The sequence below is a fragment of the Procambarus clarkii genome, chromosome 2 (assembly GCF_040958095.1).
Source record: "Procambarus clarkii isolate CNS0578487 chromosome 2, FALCON_Pclarkii_2.0, whole genome shotgun sequence".
NCBI lineage: Eukaryota > Metazoa > Arthropoda > Malacostraca > Decapoda > Cambaridae > Procambarus > Procambarus clarkii.
Window position 1 is genome coordinate 14121654 of NC_091151.1, and position 19041 is coordinate 14140694.

General features: G+C 44.6%; 1 long non-coding RNA gene across 1 annotated transcript in view; it reads left to right on the forward strand.

Moving 5' to 3' along the window:
• LOC138366942 (uncharacterized) overlaps nt 1–4528 on the forward strand; it is a 52872-nt gene extending 48344 nt beyond the window's left edge. Inside the window, exons 3-4 of the long non-coding RNA XR_011229262.1 lie at nt 3608–3835; nt 4387–4528. This is a non-coding gene — a long non-coding RNA (uncharacterized lncRNA). The remainder of the gene's footprint in view (nt 1–3607; nt 3836–4386) is intronic.
• The last annotated feature ends 14513 nt before the right edge of the window (nt 4529–19041 follow it).

Consider the following 19041-nt stretch of genomic DNA (forward strand, 5'->3'; position numbering starts at 1 on the left):
AAACAGAACACAGCTTAACTGTTATGTAGAATGTTGCATATTAAATAAGCCATGCACATGTGCTGATCAAATAAATCACATCGTCTCGTGGTCGAACTATAATGGCATCAGGGCAGGCTTCGAGTAGAACCAAGTGATTTGTTGCCAATGCTTTAAGTCGTCACAAGTTACCTGCTGGATTAATACACCGTAAAAGATGCAACAACATCCCTATAACAGATATAACATGACATTGGATATTACAGGATAAAAATGAGACTCGTTTGGGTATTTCTCGCGTCTCGTAACCGCCTTGACATTAATGTTATCAGGCCTGAATCTATCTATTAAGAGGTCAAAACGGACACAAGGTACTTCTCAACAAGTGGTGAGGTGCAGACGCAGTTTAGCTCCAAATAACTCGTGGAATTCGATGATTGGTGAGACACTGTGAAGTACATGTCTCACAGAGAAGTTTACTTAATGGCGACTCTGGTGCCAGTCCTCATGCAAGTGACGTCTCTTCTGCCTCACCGCTTGCACGCATTCAAAACAGTTCGAGTTTCATTTCATCAAAAATGATATTTATTTAATATTTTGTTAGTAAATGATTATATGAGATGCGAGGAAGGGTTTTTTAAAACATATAGTCATCTGACTGCTTGTTTTATGACTATTTTATAGATAAATACAGATCTGTTGACGTGGCAAATGTCCCATCTTCTAAGAAAAGCCACGAAATCTGAATTTCTTTGAATGATTCCTTAAACTATTTAGGGTTAGTGTTAATATTTGACTAACATAATAGCAATTGTTCAGTATCTTGAGGTTATCTTGAGATGATTTCGGGGCTTAGCATCCCTGCGGCCCGCTTCTCGACCAGGCCTCTTTTTTATACACATCCCCAGGAAGCAGCCCGTAGCAGTTGTCTAACTCCCTGGTACCAATTTACTGCTCGGTGAACAGGCGCATCAGGGTGAAATAAACTCTGCCCTTTTTGATTCCGCCTCCACCGGGGATCGAGCCAGGAACCTCTGGACTTCGAATCTGAAGCGCTATCCACTCAGCTGTCAGGCTCCACATACAACTGTAAGTCTGCTAGGAATTAGTACTTAATGTAAGAATTTTCAGACATGCCCGAGCCTTCATGTGATCAGTCGACCTGATCTCCTGTGTATCAACCTGTTGAGCGAACAAGTTCCAGATGCGAGTCAGCCTAGGAATTTTTGATTTCTGATGGATTGATGCTTTTAAAAAAGGCAATTCGAGCATGAGGCTTTTGAGGGTTGAGAGCTTACTGTTCCGGGTTCCAGCTGCTGGTTGTCCACGGAGTTGGGCCAGGTTCAGGAACTTTGAGAATGTTGTCTTGTACATAACAATAACTCCACCAACGTCATGACAGTGTTGCAGGCTCTGATGTTCAGACAATTCTCACCAGACTTGGTCAAGACTAGAGATGAACCTTCTTGCACGGCACTCCACTATGTCCAAAAGTCTAGTGAATGATGGAGGGCAGGCAATCTAGGAGAGGATAGTCCCTAAAGATGGAGTATCATTACTACTGGTGGCCTTTCATTCCTCTCTACAGGTGACGTATCATTCTCTCCTACAAGTGGCCTATCTTCTCTCCTACAGTTGGCATATTATTCTTCCCTATAGGTAGCCTTTCATTCTCCTTTACAGGCGGCCTATCATTCTTCCCTATTGGTGGCGTATCCTTCTCCCTTACAAGAGTCGTATAATTCTCCCCTACAGGTGGATTATCATTCTCCTCAACCGGTATTCTATTATTCTCACCTTCAGGTTGTTAATCATTCTCCTTTGCAGGTGTCCTATTATTATCACATACAGGCGGCCGATCATCCCCCTCCCCAACAGGCGGCCGATCATCCCCCTCCCCAACAGGCGGCCGATCATCCCCCTCCCCAACAGGCGGCCGATCATCCCCCTCCCCAACAGGCGGCCGATCATCCCCCTCCCCAACAGGCGGCCGATCATCCCCCTCCCCAACAGGCGGCCGATCATCCCCCTCCCCAACAGGCGGCCGATCATCCCCCTCCCCAACAGGCGGCCGATCATCCCCCTCCCCAACAGGCGGGCGATCATCCCCCTCCCCAACAGGCGGCCGATCATCCCCCTCCCCAACAGGCGGCCGATCATCCCCCTCCCCAACAGGCGGCCGATCATCCCCCCTCCCCAACAGGCGGCCGATCATCCCCCTCCCCAACAGGCGGCCGATCATCCCCCTCCCCAACAGGCGGCCGATCATCCCCCTCCCCAACAGGCGGGCGATCATCCCCCTCCCCAACAGGCGGCCGATCATCCCCCTCCCCAACAGGCGGCCGATCATCCCCCTCCCCTACAGGCGGCCTATCATTCTCCCTTTCAAATATCCTATCATTCTCCATTACAGGTGGTCAATCCTCCGCTTCAGGTGGCCTATCATTCTCGTCAACATGTTTCCTATTTTTCTCCCTTACAAAGGGCCTATAATTCTTCCCTAGAGGTGGTCTATCATTCTCCCCCACAAGTGGTCAATCACTCTTCCCAACATGTGGTATATTATCCTTCCCATTAGGTAGTCTATCATTCTCCCAATGCAAGTATCCTATCATTCTCCCCAACAGGGGGGTTTATCATTCTCCTTTAAAGGTGGTCAATCATTTTCCCTACAGGCGGTCTATCATTCTCACATACAGTTGGTCTAACATTCTCCTCTACAGGTGGCGCATCATTCACCCCCTACAAATGACCAATCAATCATTCTCCTCTACAGGTGGTCCATCATTCTACCCTACATGTGCCAATTATTCTCACCTAAAAGTGGCTTATCATTCTCCCCTACAGATGGTTTATCATTCTCCCCAACAGGTGTCTTATCATTCTCCCTTACAAATGGTCTATCATTCTTCCCTATATATATTTTGCATCCTGTATGTTTTCTTGTAGTAATATTACTGTTGAGATCTTGCTTGGGTTTGGAAAGATGCACAGACTGTACTTCTTGGCTTTATTGGTTATGGTAGAATAAATATCCAGCACACCGGGGTCCTGAAGTCCTGCTCTGAGCTAGGTCTGTGAGGTACTGATTCGCTTACTAGAAAACGGCTACTCTGTTTCTCTGAGGAATGACGTCATAAGGCTCACTGGCCACAGGATTGGCTGTACACCAACCGACATAGATTTTAAAGGCAAACATATAGGTGGTCTATCATTCTCCCCCTACAGGTGTTCTATCATTCTCCCCTACAGGAGGTGTATCATCCTCCCCTACAGGTGTCCTATCATTCTCCCCTTCAGGTGTTCTATCATTCTCCTCTACAGTTGGCCTATCATTCTCCCCTACAGAACGTCTATCATTCTCCCCTACAGGAGGTCTATCATTCTCCCCTACAGGAGGTCTATCATTCTCCCCTACAGATGTCCTATCATTCTCCCCTACGGGAGGTCTATCATTCTCCTCTACAGTTGGCCTATCATTCTCTTCCACAGGAGGTCTATAATTCTCCCCTTACAGGTGTTCTATCATTCTCCCTCTTCAGCTATAGGTGTTCTATCATTCTCCCTCTTCAGCTACAGGTGTTCTATCATTCTCCCCTACAGGAGGTCTATCATTCTCCCCCTACAGCTATCCTATCCATTCCTGCTGGGGATGCCCTTCGTGTCCGTGTTGACGCAAACCCTGAATCCCCGCCAAAGCGCCGCCCAAGGCAACGTGCTCCACCCGGCCTACGTTCCCTCCTGGGGCGCACTGAGGGCCCCTGCGTCAGCCTGGGAGCGCGGCCTCAACGCCCTCTCCCACATTTACAAGGCCCTCGACTACCGGTTCATGTACCTGCCTTTGGTGCAGAAAGAAGTAAGTTCCATGAAAAAAAGTCTTTCTTGTGATATTGTGTCATTTTGACGTAGTTAATCATGATTAAGATATGTGATGGAACGTTCATGTTACCTGTGAATCATTTGACATTGTTCTTCTCTCTACATTCCGGGCATATTCGTAGTTGAGGAAGTGTTACGTTTTTAGTGTGGTCCGTGGTACTGTGGTTCCGTGATACTGTAGTACTGTGGTCCGTGGTCCATGGTCCGTGGTACTGTGATACTGTGGTACTGTGGTCTGTGGCTCGTGTCTACGATGATGGTCGTGGCCTGCTTTAGAATTTACCTATTAATTACTTTCATGTCCCCTTTCGAAACCTGTACATCTTTCCTCAACCATAGCGGCTCAGTTTGTGTTTATTAAACAGTTTACGAGCACTGAAACATTGGAACTGCAAATTATTATTGTCATTGATGAGCTCATATCGCTTCAGAACTCTTAAAGTGTTTACAAACATTTAAACAACGTCGTCATACTTGACGAGAGATGTAGAGGTGTGGTACGGTAATGTTGGTTCTGCTCTTGGCCAGATCAGTGCCCACTTCCCGGACTTGCCGCCCCTGCAGGAGCTGGAGAGGAACTCAAGCCTCACCTTTATCAACACCCACTTTACCCTGGGGGCGCCGCTGCCTCTCCTTCCCTCACAAGTGGAGGTGGCCGCTATGCACTGTCGCCCCGGCAAGCTTCTTCCTCAGGTAAGTTTCCATGGCTCATAATCCAGGTCCGTGTTTACGGCTAATAGCCCAGGCCAGTGTCTACGGATGATAACCCAGGTCCATGTCCCTGATTCATAACCCAGGTCCGTGTCCACGGCTAATAGCCCAGGCCAGTATCCACGGTTGATAACCCAGGTCCGTGTCCATGACTAATAACCCAAGCCAGTGTCCACGGTTGATAACCCAGGTCCGTGTTCATGACCTCAGTCAAGCCAGTTAAGACTGATCTTTGACTTAAGCTAGGTACCTTGACCAAGGTAAGCTATACTATCCACGTGGGCTGGACGGTAGAGCGACGGTCTCGCATCACGCAGTAGACGTTCAATCACCGACTTTCCAAGTGGTTAACCACCATTCCTTTCCCCCGTCCCATCCCAAATCCTTATCCTGACCCCTTCCAGGTACTATGTAGTTGTAATGACTTTGCACTTTCTCCTGATATTTCCCCCCCCCCCTTGATAGTGTAGGTGTTCCGTTGGCATAGTTAGAATATTTTCATTGATCTTGATTACTTTTCCTCGATGGAGGTAAATTGCTACATCTGACAAACTAATTACGGTGACCCCAGACAAACATCATATGTTGTGGTGCTTTTGAGCATTTCTTATGGTGGAAGTGTTCCTGAAAAACTGTTGAAGGGAAGGGAACTATCAGGGGAAAGTGCCAAGCGACGACTATACAGCACTGGGAAAGCGGTTATGGATAAAGATTTGGGATGGGACAGGAGGAAAGGAATTTTGGCCAACCACTTGAACGATCGGGGATTGATCGCCGACCTGTATAAAGCGAAACCGTCACTCTACCGTCCAGCCCAAGTAGTAAATCTGTTGAGTAAATGATTTTTTAACTTTGTATTGAAATTTAATCAGAAGTAAAATCCTTAGTGTTCTCTACCCCGCTGGCGGGAGAGATACGTAATAGTTTACACTTGGAAAATAATGGACTGGTTCCAATTCTGCACACCACATGAGACAACGAGGCACGGCAGGTTCAATAGGTATCGTGGGAGAGAACTCTATCCAGATCGGAGACCCAAGACTGTTCAACACACCCCTATATTCATAAGGGGCGTAACTGGCCGGCCACCACCAGTGTTCAAAATAGAACCTGATAAATAGTGGTTCTTGTGGATTGTATTCAGTCCTACTCTGTTCAATATGTTAATTAATGCACTCCTAAACTCAGTAACTAGGAGGCCCAGCGAACACATCATTAGCTATGCGAATGATATACTGATCCACACCAATGGGTGTACCAACACCCAAAATGTTCTGAACTCAGTATTGAACATATGTCAGGAACTAGGCTTATATTTCTCAGTAAAGAAAACAAAGATCCTGAACTAACGCCCACCCAGACGGGGTGGGGCTGTTCACAAGATGCAGCTGATAGATGGCTTTCTGTTCGACTATGTAACCAGATACAGTCTTGAGGTCTAGATAGGTCTTGAGATTCCACTGTACCGCCATGTTGTAACTAGACTAGGTCGTCACTGTAGAAAGAGGCTCTGTGCTCTCAAGGCTGTGGCAGGCTACTATCCAAGCTATGGCGCAAATGTGTGAATTGGCAAAATGATGTATCTCTCATATATTAGGTCTCTGATTATGTTGTAGCTATGCTTGTTCTAGTCTGAATGCCTGAAGGGCTGGCAATGATGCAAAACGAAGCCATGAGGATTATGCTCGGAAGTCCCCATACAACTAAATTACTAAACATGAGGAAGGAACTGGATATTCCATCGGTAAGTGATCGCATCACTGAAATTAATGCTTTAAATGGTATCAAGATGCTTAGGCTAACCCACCCTAATCAAGGGTGGAAGCCCTCTATGCTTTCTTTCTTGAAGGTCAGCATCCCTCCGAATGAGTTACCAAAACTGCCACTGTACTAAGAATGTATAATATTCATCACCTCTACCAAAAGATACAACAACGACACTTTCTTGCTCCATGGAAGATCACCCCATTCCAAATTACTCCCCCCCCCCCCCCCTCCTTTCGCACCCAAGAAGCTGGCTAAGAATAACCCTTGCTTCGACATGAAGCAAAGAATTAAGTATTAAGCGACATTAATATAAATTAATATTTTGGTCAGAGAGTGCTTCCTTTCCCAAACTATTTACAATGAAGGCTCCTTGCACCAGTCCTATGGTGCAGCTGGAAGTGCAGTTGTTGTGATGGCGAGAGAAGGCTCCTTCTCCTATGAGTGTGGCGCGCGTATAAATAACTGGACCTCCACTCTTCACACAATTGATTGCCATAATCCTTGCATTTGAGCACGTATATGAATTCAACGTTGACACGCTAATTGTAAGTGACTCCTTGCCATCCTTGACTGCCCTCAGCTACCCAAAGCATAACTGTAACCTTCTTGTGTCTGAAGCTAGACTCAGATATAATGAAATAATCAATGATGGAGTCAGAGTTTCTCTCCTGTGGATTCCTTTCTATATTGGTCTCCAAATGCACGAGTGAACTAATGAGTTAGCCAAAAACTTTTGTCCATAAAGAGGCAATTGATTACCATCTTAGACTGGTTTTGAGCAGTGTTACGGCCCTACTGGGACACAACCGGGTTCTTCGCTGCCTCGTATGGGCCAGTAGGCCTTCTGCAGTTAAATTTGTTCTTATGTTCTTGTTCTTATGTTCTCTGATGGTAGTAGAGTTTGGGAATCCGGCCCCAAGTTAGTAGAGGCTTTCAAGGGGTGAGCCCCGTAACGCAAGTTAAAACAATAGGGGAGGTACACAAATACTCCTGTTTTCTAATATATGTATATTCTCTTATATATATTCCTTTATATATATATATATATATATATATATATATATATATATATATATATATATATATATATATATATATTCCCACCACCATATGTAAAGAGACACAGGAATTATTACTACACAATTATATACAGTTTCGTCTTCCTCCAAAGACACTTGATACTCGGCGAGGCTCACTCTAGGTAGCCCTGGTTCCTTCTTCCGTGGCCCACTATGAATCCACAATGACTATTACGAATCTACCCTGGCCACAGGCCAGCCAAATCACAGTCCCACTGGGTGCTTCGTCGTGATGGCCTTCAACCACAATCCAGCCTGTAGCTGGCAGGTACCGATCAGCCTCGCTGTTTAGGCCACTCCACGACTGATACTAGGGTTGCGAGCCCTAGGCAGGAGCCTCGTGTGACTCGCTGGTCACTCTCCTCATTCAGCACCACAGTGGGTAGTCTCTTCCACCAGCCAGCCCCGGATAAGGCGATTCCCGACACTGCCACTCCTCAGGCAGGCTATTATACTCTCAACAGAGTTCGTCCGGGGGTGGCTCACAGCTTCTTCAAAGCAGACTGGTGAAGAGACCTTGGCTGCCTTGGGTAGACTAATCCATCGTCCAACACAGCAGTCCCAGGTCAACTCTGCAAGCAGACACGTCATCAGTACTGGCACCACTAGGAAACATCACTTACTAGCTTAAACACAAACGTCCACCTCTTCACTCCATAGATGGCGTTCACTGTCTAAGCGCCACCTCACCAGAGGTCAGCAGCGGCTACGTTACGAGCTGACTAGGACAGGCATCCAGCATTTATTGCCGGCATCTCTTGTCATCACTAGATGGCGTTGTCCATGTTGTGGGGTTTTTGGGAGCGGACTCACAGATGGCGTTGTCGTCACTGCTCCGTGCTCCGACGATGGACTCGGGTCCGTAACAAGCAGCCTGAGGGCAGCAATATTTCGGGAAAAATCGACAAATTTTCACAGACTTGAGGCAGAGTGAAATTCACATCAATTACTCCCTCTGTGGGGAAAATCTAACAGAAGAAATTTATTTATTTAGTGCTTATATTATTATTTAGAGTGTTAATATATTTCTTAAGTATTTAATTTTTAATTTAAGTGAACTATATTTTCTTAGTGGACTGTATGATTCTATCATTGTTCTGCTAGGAGTCTCTCTTCACAAACTAAGAAGGGGGGAGGGGGTATTTAGTAATATAGTCTACCAAATCGAAATTAATCTATTGGTAGAAATTTGCTACTAATTGTTAGTAATGGGTAATCGACAATGGTTAACTAGCATAACAGCTAAGCTGTAAGACAGCTTAGCTGTTATGTTAAATATAGTTTGTTTAATCAGCTATGCACATGTCCTCATCATATGTCATGCCGCCTTGTGGTCGAGCATGCTGGCGTCAGGAAGAGTTGCGTGCAGAACAAAGTAATTAATTGCTAAAGCCTTAAGTTGTCACAGGTTACCTGCACCGAAAAAGTTGCAATAACACCATATAAGAGATATAACATGACATTGGGTATTATAAGATAAATGGGAGATGCTCACCCGTTTGGGTATTTCTCATGCCTCATAATCAAAATGACCTGCACTGTGGAAAGTGTTAACTAATATTATCAGGACTGAATCTATCTAGTAAGATGTAAAAAAAAGGACACAAGATACTTCTCAACAAGTGGTGAGGTGGCTACGCAGTTGGTCTCCAAATAACTTGACAGACGATTGGCAGCTCTGCGAAGCTCGTATCTCACAGAGAAGTTTTCTTAATATTTACTTTCATGCTAGTCCTCGTGTAAGTGACATCCCTACTCTCTCACTGGTTGGATGCATCCAAAAACAGTTCGAGTTTAATTTCGTCCGGAATTAAATTTATTTAATATTTTGTTTGTAAATGATTCTGTAAGAATTTAGATGTTTTTCTTATCATATACAGTCGTCTGACTGCTTGTTTTAAAATTTTATTATAGATAAATAGAGATCTGGTGACGTGGTGAGTGTCTCATTTTCTAAGAGAAGCCATGAAACCCGAATGTCTTTCAATTATTCACTAAGCTATTTTTGGGTTAGTTAGTTTTAGTATTTGCCTAACATGGTGCATTTGCTTGGTATGCTAGGAGTTAGTATTTACTGTCGGAGTTTTTGACATAATTCAGTGGGGTGGAGAAACACAGGCCGGAGTCTACTGTTTAAGACTGGCGAACACTTCATTGCTCTCAATATTGTTTATTAAGTTTTAGTTTTCACCGTTGTGCACCAGTCCTTTCAGAATGGATGTCTCTTATTGGAGCTGCAGGGGTGGGAAGTTTTTGGGCAACACCATTTCCTGCTAGCTCCAAAGGAACTAATTTCCTTAGTGTCTTGAGACTAGTCGTGCCTCTGCACTTCCCTTTCACTATTCTCAAGATAACCTAGCTGTCTGGATGGACAGAGACTATGTGAGAGTTTTTTCTTTGACAGGTTATCAAAAGAATTAAGTCCTATGGATGTTACGTTAATCGCAACTACCTCGCAAGAGAGGCAGACCTTAAACAGCAAGAGCTGCCAGTGGCATATATTTAATCTTAAAGCCTAAGATCATAGGACCGCGGGAGCAAACCGCCAGGCGAAACCACACGGGTAACACCTGTCACTTAGGTCGCTGGCTCCTCTTAGTTTGACAACTAATAAAGGGTAGCCGACGGATTCTCACCTCTTATTTATAGAAGTGTGGTGCTGTGCAATGAACTCGAGCTTTAGATACAGACTTGATATGAACATAAGCAGGCAAAGCGTTGCAGAACATGAAATGTGGGGCAGTAATATTGGAAGGTTTGACGTAAACGACCGTTTTCTATAACAAAACAATTTATTCACAAAACAAGAACTAAAACTACTACACAGTGAATTTACGTTACTTTACTGTCACTCCAGTGGCACATTAAAGAACAGCTAATCAACAGCCAGATGGACCCACAGTATCCTTATCCCGTCGTCGCTGACTGATCAATCACACTAACTGAACACAGTGGTGCCCACTGGTGACGCAAGCTTGCAATCAATATTGTCACAGCTTCACGGTGATCAATACTATAATCACAAAACTTGACTGGCACTCACTGCCCTCAATGAGGTACCAAGTAACAAGGCGGTTAATCCAAGAATGATAACCCCTTATAAAAATCTTACGTTAACACTTGTCTCTCAGGACAATCAAACAAAAGTTACTCTAATTGAATTTAAACAATTACGTTAATACACACGTGTCTCAACGGCACTTAAATGGCAGCAATAACTCGTACATCAATTAATTGCATCAACTTGAAAGTCAAGCATTCAGTGAGTAATTCCCTATTAATTACTGAATACAACAGCCTATTAATTCAGACGAGTATTTATAAAGCCTACTGTCTCTCAACTGACAGTTCTCTTCCGGTCTTACGACAAGATTACCTTAACGAGGGTAGACTACTGTACCACACACAAGGTTACAACACACCGTGTAAACAACAACATCAACACCTGGTGAATTCACTAAGTGGCGGTTACTAATTCTCTCTAATTAGCTATGAGTGCTTAATCACTCTGTCTGCAGACAGAGCTGATCAGTCCAACGAATTACAGCAGCTTAATTACAGCGCAATTGACTCCAATCATAACAACAGACCTTCAACCCCTTACGTTAATCACTCAATTAACGACAGCTCGTTAAATCGTAAACACTACGTTAGTCTTCACTTGACAATTCCTCCACTGCGTGAACTTCACTGTGACTGTTGCCTATACACGTCTCTACGATAATCACAACAATGTTCAACGAAACATGTGACCTCGTTAAGTAAATCGTGACCCCCGGTGACGTTAACTGACTTTAATTCTCACGGAATCCTTCACAGTACACAACGCCTTCCACCAAGGTCAAACTTGTCTACGGTTTACACATGGTACAACACAGTATAACACAGTACATCCTTGCCACTCACGGCAAAACTTGTAAATGACTTCCCCCAGTAAATTATCCACCAATAATTCACACTTTACCAAAACACAACAGTAAAATATATAACCAAGGGAAATCTCCCTGTTACCCCTTTTCACTGCTGAAAAAGGGAATCAAATTACAGCGAATACATACACGGCACATAGAAAAATAGAAGCAAATAACTCACTTTATTCTACCTCTGAATGTGTCACTAGGTGTCTTCACACACGTCATAAATCACAGTTGGGCCCAATCCTCAACTTGATTACGGCAACAGGGTAGACTCACACGTCTCCAATTCCCATTCACCTCCCCAGGTGGTCACAGGGACAAAGGACAGACGGAACACTGGGGGCGAACCCAGCTTCAGAGTTTTATTACCCAAACGGAAACAGTGTACTTACATCAAACATGCGGGGCCCGCAACCTTCTTTCACTCACACATACACGTCAATCACACTCCCACTGCTGCTGCTGGATGATGACGTAGGCGTCCTCACTTCCTACACGTGGTTAGGTGGAGCACAGGGTCCTAGACCACGGGGTTAGCTCCACACACACAGAGACCAGGATGGCGCAGACACACCGGCACAGGCAGGCCAAGGTTAGCGCACAACAGCAGGGATGCGGTACCACGCCCCTTCCACTTGACACGGTACCCCAGGATACGACAGTACACGGTGTTACACGGTACACGAGACCCGAGACGGAGTCCTTCACTGTTCCTCAGAATTAGAACTTTTAAGGTTTCTCTCATAACACTGAAACCTTTTCTGGCACGTCTCACAGCAGTATCTCCAAGCACAGATACGTTCGACGGTGGATGTCACTTTTGTAGCCCGATAATTAACGCCGCACTCAGTCCAGTTCCTCTAAGATGGCGTCCCACAATTACGCAGCTAGATGACAAGTTCACACGGTTCGATACAAGCCCCTTTCCGATTACCGGATTCTTACGCACGGCACACGGAAAGATAGCAAGATGTAGGCGTGACTTTAGTAACGTTGCAGGCGGTATTTCCCGATGCTTGGCCTAGCACGGGAAATGTCGTCCACCCCAAGCAGCGTCCTAGGTAAGAATATCTTTTCCCGCCAACACTATGCCTGGGGTACCATGCGGTACCCCTCAGCGTCTTGGCCAATCACGGTTCAGCATTCCTGAGGCCCAAGAGCCTCAGCCAATGGCATACCTGCCCCATGATGCTACCCCCTCTCTCACGAGGTGGACACGTGATAGGGGGGGTGGTCTACGGCCGTTAACCCCCCATACCTCCCTCTCTACACTTGACTTGTACAAAAATTTCCCTGAAATCAACTCCCTCCTGTAATTTCCTTCACAGACCTGATACAGCGATCAGAATGACATCAATGGCTAGCAAATGTCATGGGCTGTCCAACGACACCCAACACGACTGTGGAAAAGTTATATACAGAAAGTTGAATCACGGTGCACATCACTGGTGCACTATGCAATTTCGTACTTAATTCAGTGCACGAGAGAGCAGGGAAAATATGTCCCCTGACAGACTATACGGCTCAGAGGCCACTTTGAACATGGACTGTCACTGTCCACCACAACAACAACATCCAATTTTTAATTAAATTTTATTGTAGAGGTTGTTTGCCCCATAGTGATACTCTCTCAGAGTAGTTAAGTATTCTCGAGTCCAAACGTCATTCAATTGACATTACTCTTGACAGATTTTGTTCTGAACCAAGTCACTCTCTCTGACATACAAAGGATCTTCAGGTCCCTCATAAGTGAGAGATGCTAGAGGGTTAAGAAGTCCTCCAAACACCAGATGAGATGGACTTAATGGTTCATGTTGCAAGTGATCATCAGAGAGGTAGGTCAGTGGTGTGTTATTCAGATTCAATTTCTGTGACAACGGTGTGAAGCTCCTGTAGATCACTCCTTTGATGGTAGAGGGGTTTGCCTAGACAGCACTTCACTGTCCCCACCATTCACTGATAGAAGCCTCCATGTCATGGTGCTCTGCGAGGTATAAACTTCCAGTGGCACTGCCATTGATTTAGTGCAGTGTGCAGCACTGGGTGGTTCCAGACCTCCTTCAGGCATACTTCTCCTGCTACCAAGTAGGACCCATTGTCTGAAATCATCAACATGGGGCAGGAACGACAGGCAGCAAATCTGAGAAAAGCCTGGATGAATGACTCTGCACTCATGTCAGGGGTTACCTCTTGGTGTACTCCCCTTGTTGTGGCACAGGTGAACAGGCAGATGTAAATCTTATGGAACTTTATCTTTAGTGCCATGTGACGGTATCGCCACCTTCATTGGAGTATGGAGTGGCAATTTCGGTGCCATCTATAGATAGGCACCTCATTTCCCCTGATATTGGATACTACGTGGACAATGCCATCTTGGTGGTGGCATTGCAGCGATCAATGGCTCCTGTTTCCTGCCCTAGTCAGCAAGCGAGGTCGCTGTGGCTGACCTCTGGTGGAGGGCGTGTCACGATCAGCGCCATCTGTTGTGCTACAGAGCATAATAATGTCAACTCACAGGTGAATGTGTGTTACCTCATGGTTTCCAGTGTTCTGACCGTCTAATTGCTGACGTCTTTATGTCCACAGAAGTGACGTGTGGAGGCAGTGGTACTGAGAAAGGTAGTTTACCTTGGGCAGTCCATGTACTCTCTGTTTGGTCCTGGAAGAAGACCAAGTAAGTCGTTGTCGATCTGTGCAGAGTATTAGCTGCTATATCATGCAGTGTTGGTAGAGATCGGCATACCTGGGAATTGGCATAGGAGAGTAACGGACGACAGGGCGGTGCCTATAGTGATGTGCTGCTAACCGGTCACTAAAGGCTTCTGCCAGGCATTAGCTACCCCTGTATATAGTTGTTTGTGACCTCGATCAGCGTGTGGCTGAAGTCCTCTGCTAGCGAGTAGCTGGAGAACGATAGTGGGGTGTAGGCACCTGGTGATACCGTGTTGGTGGGCCGGCCAATATAAAAAGTGAACACGCCAGTGTTTATCAATACACGTGCACAAGGTACTGGATGGTGGAAACACCGGAGTTGATGAACACTGCCAACGTAGAAGTGTCCTGCATGAAAGTAGCACTACTGTATATACGTGTATTCATATTCTATTTAATCTAATTATTTGTTTAATGGTGAATGTGTAAATATGTTGATAACGGGAACTGTATATTGCTCATCCCCCCCTTATTCTTTATTGCACTACTACAGTTATTTAAAGCATACTACCGACTTGGGGTCGACGGTTACTGGTCCTAAGTGGCCCTAACATGCCAGTTAATGCTAGGGGATTCTGTGTAATCTACACCATTGGTCTCAAAAGGATGAATGTGGACAACTATGTCCTAAGGAGTGGTGGAGGTCCTGGATGAGGACACACTGGAGCGTCGTACCTCCGGCAGACTAGGCTTATAATATGGACTTTACAGTCTGGTGACCTTGAGGAAGCCAGATCTGTTGTCTCAAGGAGGGTGATGGTATCTAGTACCCCACAGTGTAGATTGCAGTGTTTGGGTATATGTAACACAATTAGACCCCTTACTCTGTGGTTATGGGAGAAATGCTGGACTGTTCATTTCTAAATCTATTTAGGCATGCTGTAAGTTGCCCAAAATAACTTAATATGAAATAGGTTTCTGAGTAAGACAGCTATTTAGGTATTGATATTTACCGGTCATTAATAGATTTTACAGCAAGGTTTACGAAATCCTCTCTGTTTGGGCCCTTTTGACCCAGTATTTAAATGCACTAGGGATTTGATGTTTGATTCCTATTCTATTCAGAAAATAAAGTACCCTATTTGTGACACATAGCAATTAATTGAGATCAGAGTACTGATTAGGATTAATTACCAATGTCCGGGATGGTTCTGTTTTGTTTAAGCCGCTGGTCACTGATTAGCCACAGAGGTTCATTAAACTATATCTTGGTTTTAGCTAATTGCCTTAAAGTCAGGCCTCTGGAGAGTTAGTAAGCGGGATTCTCTTTGGTGGGCACATATCTTAGTTTGTACTTTGTCGACAACTCTCTGATTTACTTGACATGATTACTCATATAAGGGGTACTGCTATTGTTGTTTTTAGCTAGCTTTAGATGTGAGCAGACTTGCCTGTTTGTCTGTCGCTAAATAGGCTACAGTACTCTAATCCTTTCCTGAGGTCTCACAAAACACATGTAGCTTGATAGGCTTGTTTGCCATTATGGTGTTATGAAGAAACTTGATGGATTCTAGGACACTTAGATCCGTTGTGAGTTTCTGCCACTATTCTTGTAAGACAGTTGTTAGTGGGAACGTCCCAACCTATCTTTGCCTGCCAGCATTCCTGCATAATTAACTTTCCCCTGATTAATATGGGGCTTAATAGTTCAAAGGGATCGAAATGCTTGCTGACTTGGGATAATAGATTCCTCATGATTAAACTGATGGAATCTGGCTCCACCGATTTAATGGTCAACTGATCCGAAGTTGTATCCCATTCAACACATAAGTACTCTCATCTTTGGGGTTCCTTATAGTCGGGAAATTCATCTTCAATCAGTTGATTAAGTTGGTATCATTGGAGGCCCACGACTGGAGAGACGTATTTGCTCCCAACAACTCTCCATTCGTCTCCTGGTATATGGTTAGCAGTTTCATTTCACTGCTAATTGTTCCTTGGAAATTGTTCACATACAGGCTATTGCTAATTTCAGTTTTATTTGGGCTATTAGACTTCTTCAAATGTGTAACTAAGGTTGCTTGAAGCAGAGACGGTGAAGAAGTAGCACCAAACAAACCTGATGAAAATCTGTATGCGATTATTTCACTGTTTGGATCACTAGGATCCTTTATCCATAGGAACTTGGTGTAGTTGTGGTCTTCTTCTTAGAGACCTACCCTAAGGAATGCCTTACTTATGTTGGTCGTGTATGCATAAGATCCTATGTGGAACTTTAATAGCGCATCATACAGTCTTTGTATTAGACTTGGACCTTTTTGAAGGTAGTCATTCGCTGAAACACTATTCTGTTGGACCTTAGCACTGCAGTTGAACACTATTCTTAGTGGGGTAGTAACCAAGTCTTTCATTACTGCTTGATGTGGCAAATAGTGTCCATCCTTAGGGTTATCATTGGTTTCAACTTCGATGAATTTGTTATTGAGGTGTTGTTGGATTACATCATGGTATAATCTCAGGTTCTAAGGTTGTCTATTTAGGCATAACACTTGAGACCTTAATTGGTTCATGGTATAAAGTGATTTTACACATAGCTGAGGATGATTCAGCTTGCATGGTATGCTGACACAGTATAGATTATTTTTGTTAAACACTGAGTCAAGGTATTGTTTGTATGTCCAGGTATCGTCTGGACTCGATTGTTAAGGGACTATGCCTAAAGTTGCTATATCCTACATTTTATGTACATGTGGATCAAATTCGTCTTCAGATATGTCTCTGAACTTAAGTGTTGACTGTTCTTCTCCTAGTCACGCAACCATCACTGGGTTAACTTGTTTGTTGTTCATAGGTGGGGCTTTCCTCAAGCTCAATACAGGGCCAGTGAGCAATTTGCTTCCTGCAGATAGTAACAGGTTCATTCATTGCTGTTTTGTACTTCCAGTGATGAGTTTGTAGTAATAGTCTGCACCTACAAATATTCTAATGTCGGTGAGGGGATCAGATGTGATTTCATTGTTGACCAAACCACACACTAGAAAGTGAAGGGACGACGACGTTTCAGTCCATCCTAGACCTTTCTCAAGTCGACTGTGATGAGGGAAGGAGGCGAAGGCAATAAATAGGCAAGAGAGAGGCGAAGAGAAGGAAATCTTAAAGAAAGAAAAAGCAAGGTGTGAGAGTATGTCTCTCAAGATTCTCCCACAGCTGACTTGAATGGCTCATTGCAGTGAACAGTTCACCGATCTTTCGTGCACAAGCCCTATCTATGTTAACCCTGGATAATAAACTGGCATGTTGGTATCTCCAGAATGCCCACTTAACCAGGAATACGTTTATAATACGGAGGCCGCCGTATGTCCAGGCAGGAAGTAGATACAGGGAAGTTAAGCATATTTGCCACAAAGGGGTCAGTGAGTACATTGGCTGGTGCCAGCGTGAGAGAGGAGAGGAGATGCCTGCGAGGCGACAGCCTGACCCTGAGGTCAACCTCAACTGGCGCGATGGAGAATAACAGCTGTGATGTGGTCGTGACGTGTTCATGACGTCACGTGAGTGCCGCTGCCTAAGTAACCTATGTGTGATTTTACCACAAGTGTCCCTGCAAGGTACAATAAAATCAGCCGCCAGCCACCACTTTGTCCCGAGCGTGTAGCCCGCTGCTACCGCCCTCACTGTACCACGTGACGTCACCACCCTAACTCACCGCCAGTGCCAGAGTGTGTGCGTGTGTCAGTTATACATACAGCGCGCCCTCCTGCGAGTACCCCGTGTCAAGTATGGTTTGTGGAAAAGCCTAGTCGTCAATGGTCTCACTTCAGAACGCGGAAACCAGCTATCAGGCCACCTGCGAGTGCTTGCATAAATGTGCTTGAGTGAGTGAATAAGAGTACCTGTAAGTACAAGATCTTGTCATTGTTTTATTGTCTGTGTTGATCTGAGGTATCAACCAGAGTTCTCACCTTTTCATACCTGTCACAGGTATAGGTGAATCGACGGTGTATGCGTGTTTATGTGTTTTGTATCACATCATTACACTCGTCTGTGAATGTGAGCTTCACATACATCACACATTTTGTTATTGTGTGACAGTATTATTGTGCATGTTATTGCCTGTCCCATTGACAGAGTATTTGTGATTTATTGCATATCATCATTATCCGAGTATCCGGTTGGAACTCTTGTGATCCCTTTGCATACCGGCAGTTAGGTTGCCGTGTTAATGATTGGCTGTCAACTGTGTTAAGTTAGGTGTTTCGCCACGAGTGGATCAGAGTCGATTAGCCAGACGTCAAGAGTCTCGCTAATGCAATCATATCCTTTCCGATGCCAATCTAAAGTAAATCAAGCACCCTTTGTATTAGTGGTTAAGTTCGTAAATAAACTACTGTTAAGCTTTATGCGGTGTTTCCGTTGAACCACTTCTGAATACTGCCAATTAATTACTCAAGCCTTCAGCTCTAGGTGTCTTTTTAACACTAAGTTGCCTATATTCACTAATCTATAAATGTGATGAGGACCCCTAGGAGTCCCTTAAAGAGTTAAATCAATGAGGGGATTCCAACGATCAACGTGGAGCAGGACCAGGTGAGGCTAGTCTGAGCAGAGACCCTCAAGGACTCTAACTTGATCTTGCTCCCAGGCCCAGTACGGTTGCTCTTGTATTTTCTATTCTGCTAATTCCGACAGTTTCGTGAAGCGTCTGCCACATGTACATTGGCGAAGTACGCATTGCAGTTGTGAAAGCAAAAAAGAAAACCCCCACACAAGGCAAAAGCTACGAAAGGTAAGGTGTAATAAAGGAGATAGTAATAGGAATAAGAAAGGGATCATAAGAGAAAACAAGGGAAAGAAAAAGAAAGAAAGAAAGATAAATGGAAGTGTAAGCTTATGTTAAGTAACGTTTGTTTGAAAGTTTAGAGCATTTGAGTATATACTGTGAAAGGGAAGAGTTAACAGCAACAATGCCAGGACTGTGAGGGATCTAGATCCCTCCTAGTTTCCTAGTTTTCCTAGTTTCTAGATTAGGCTAGTCACTCTAGAAACTGAAGCTTTCG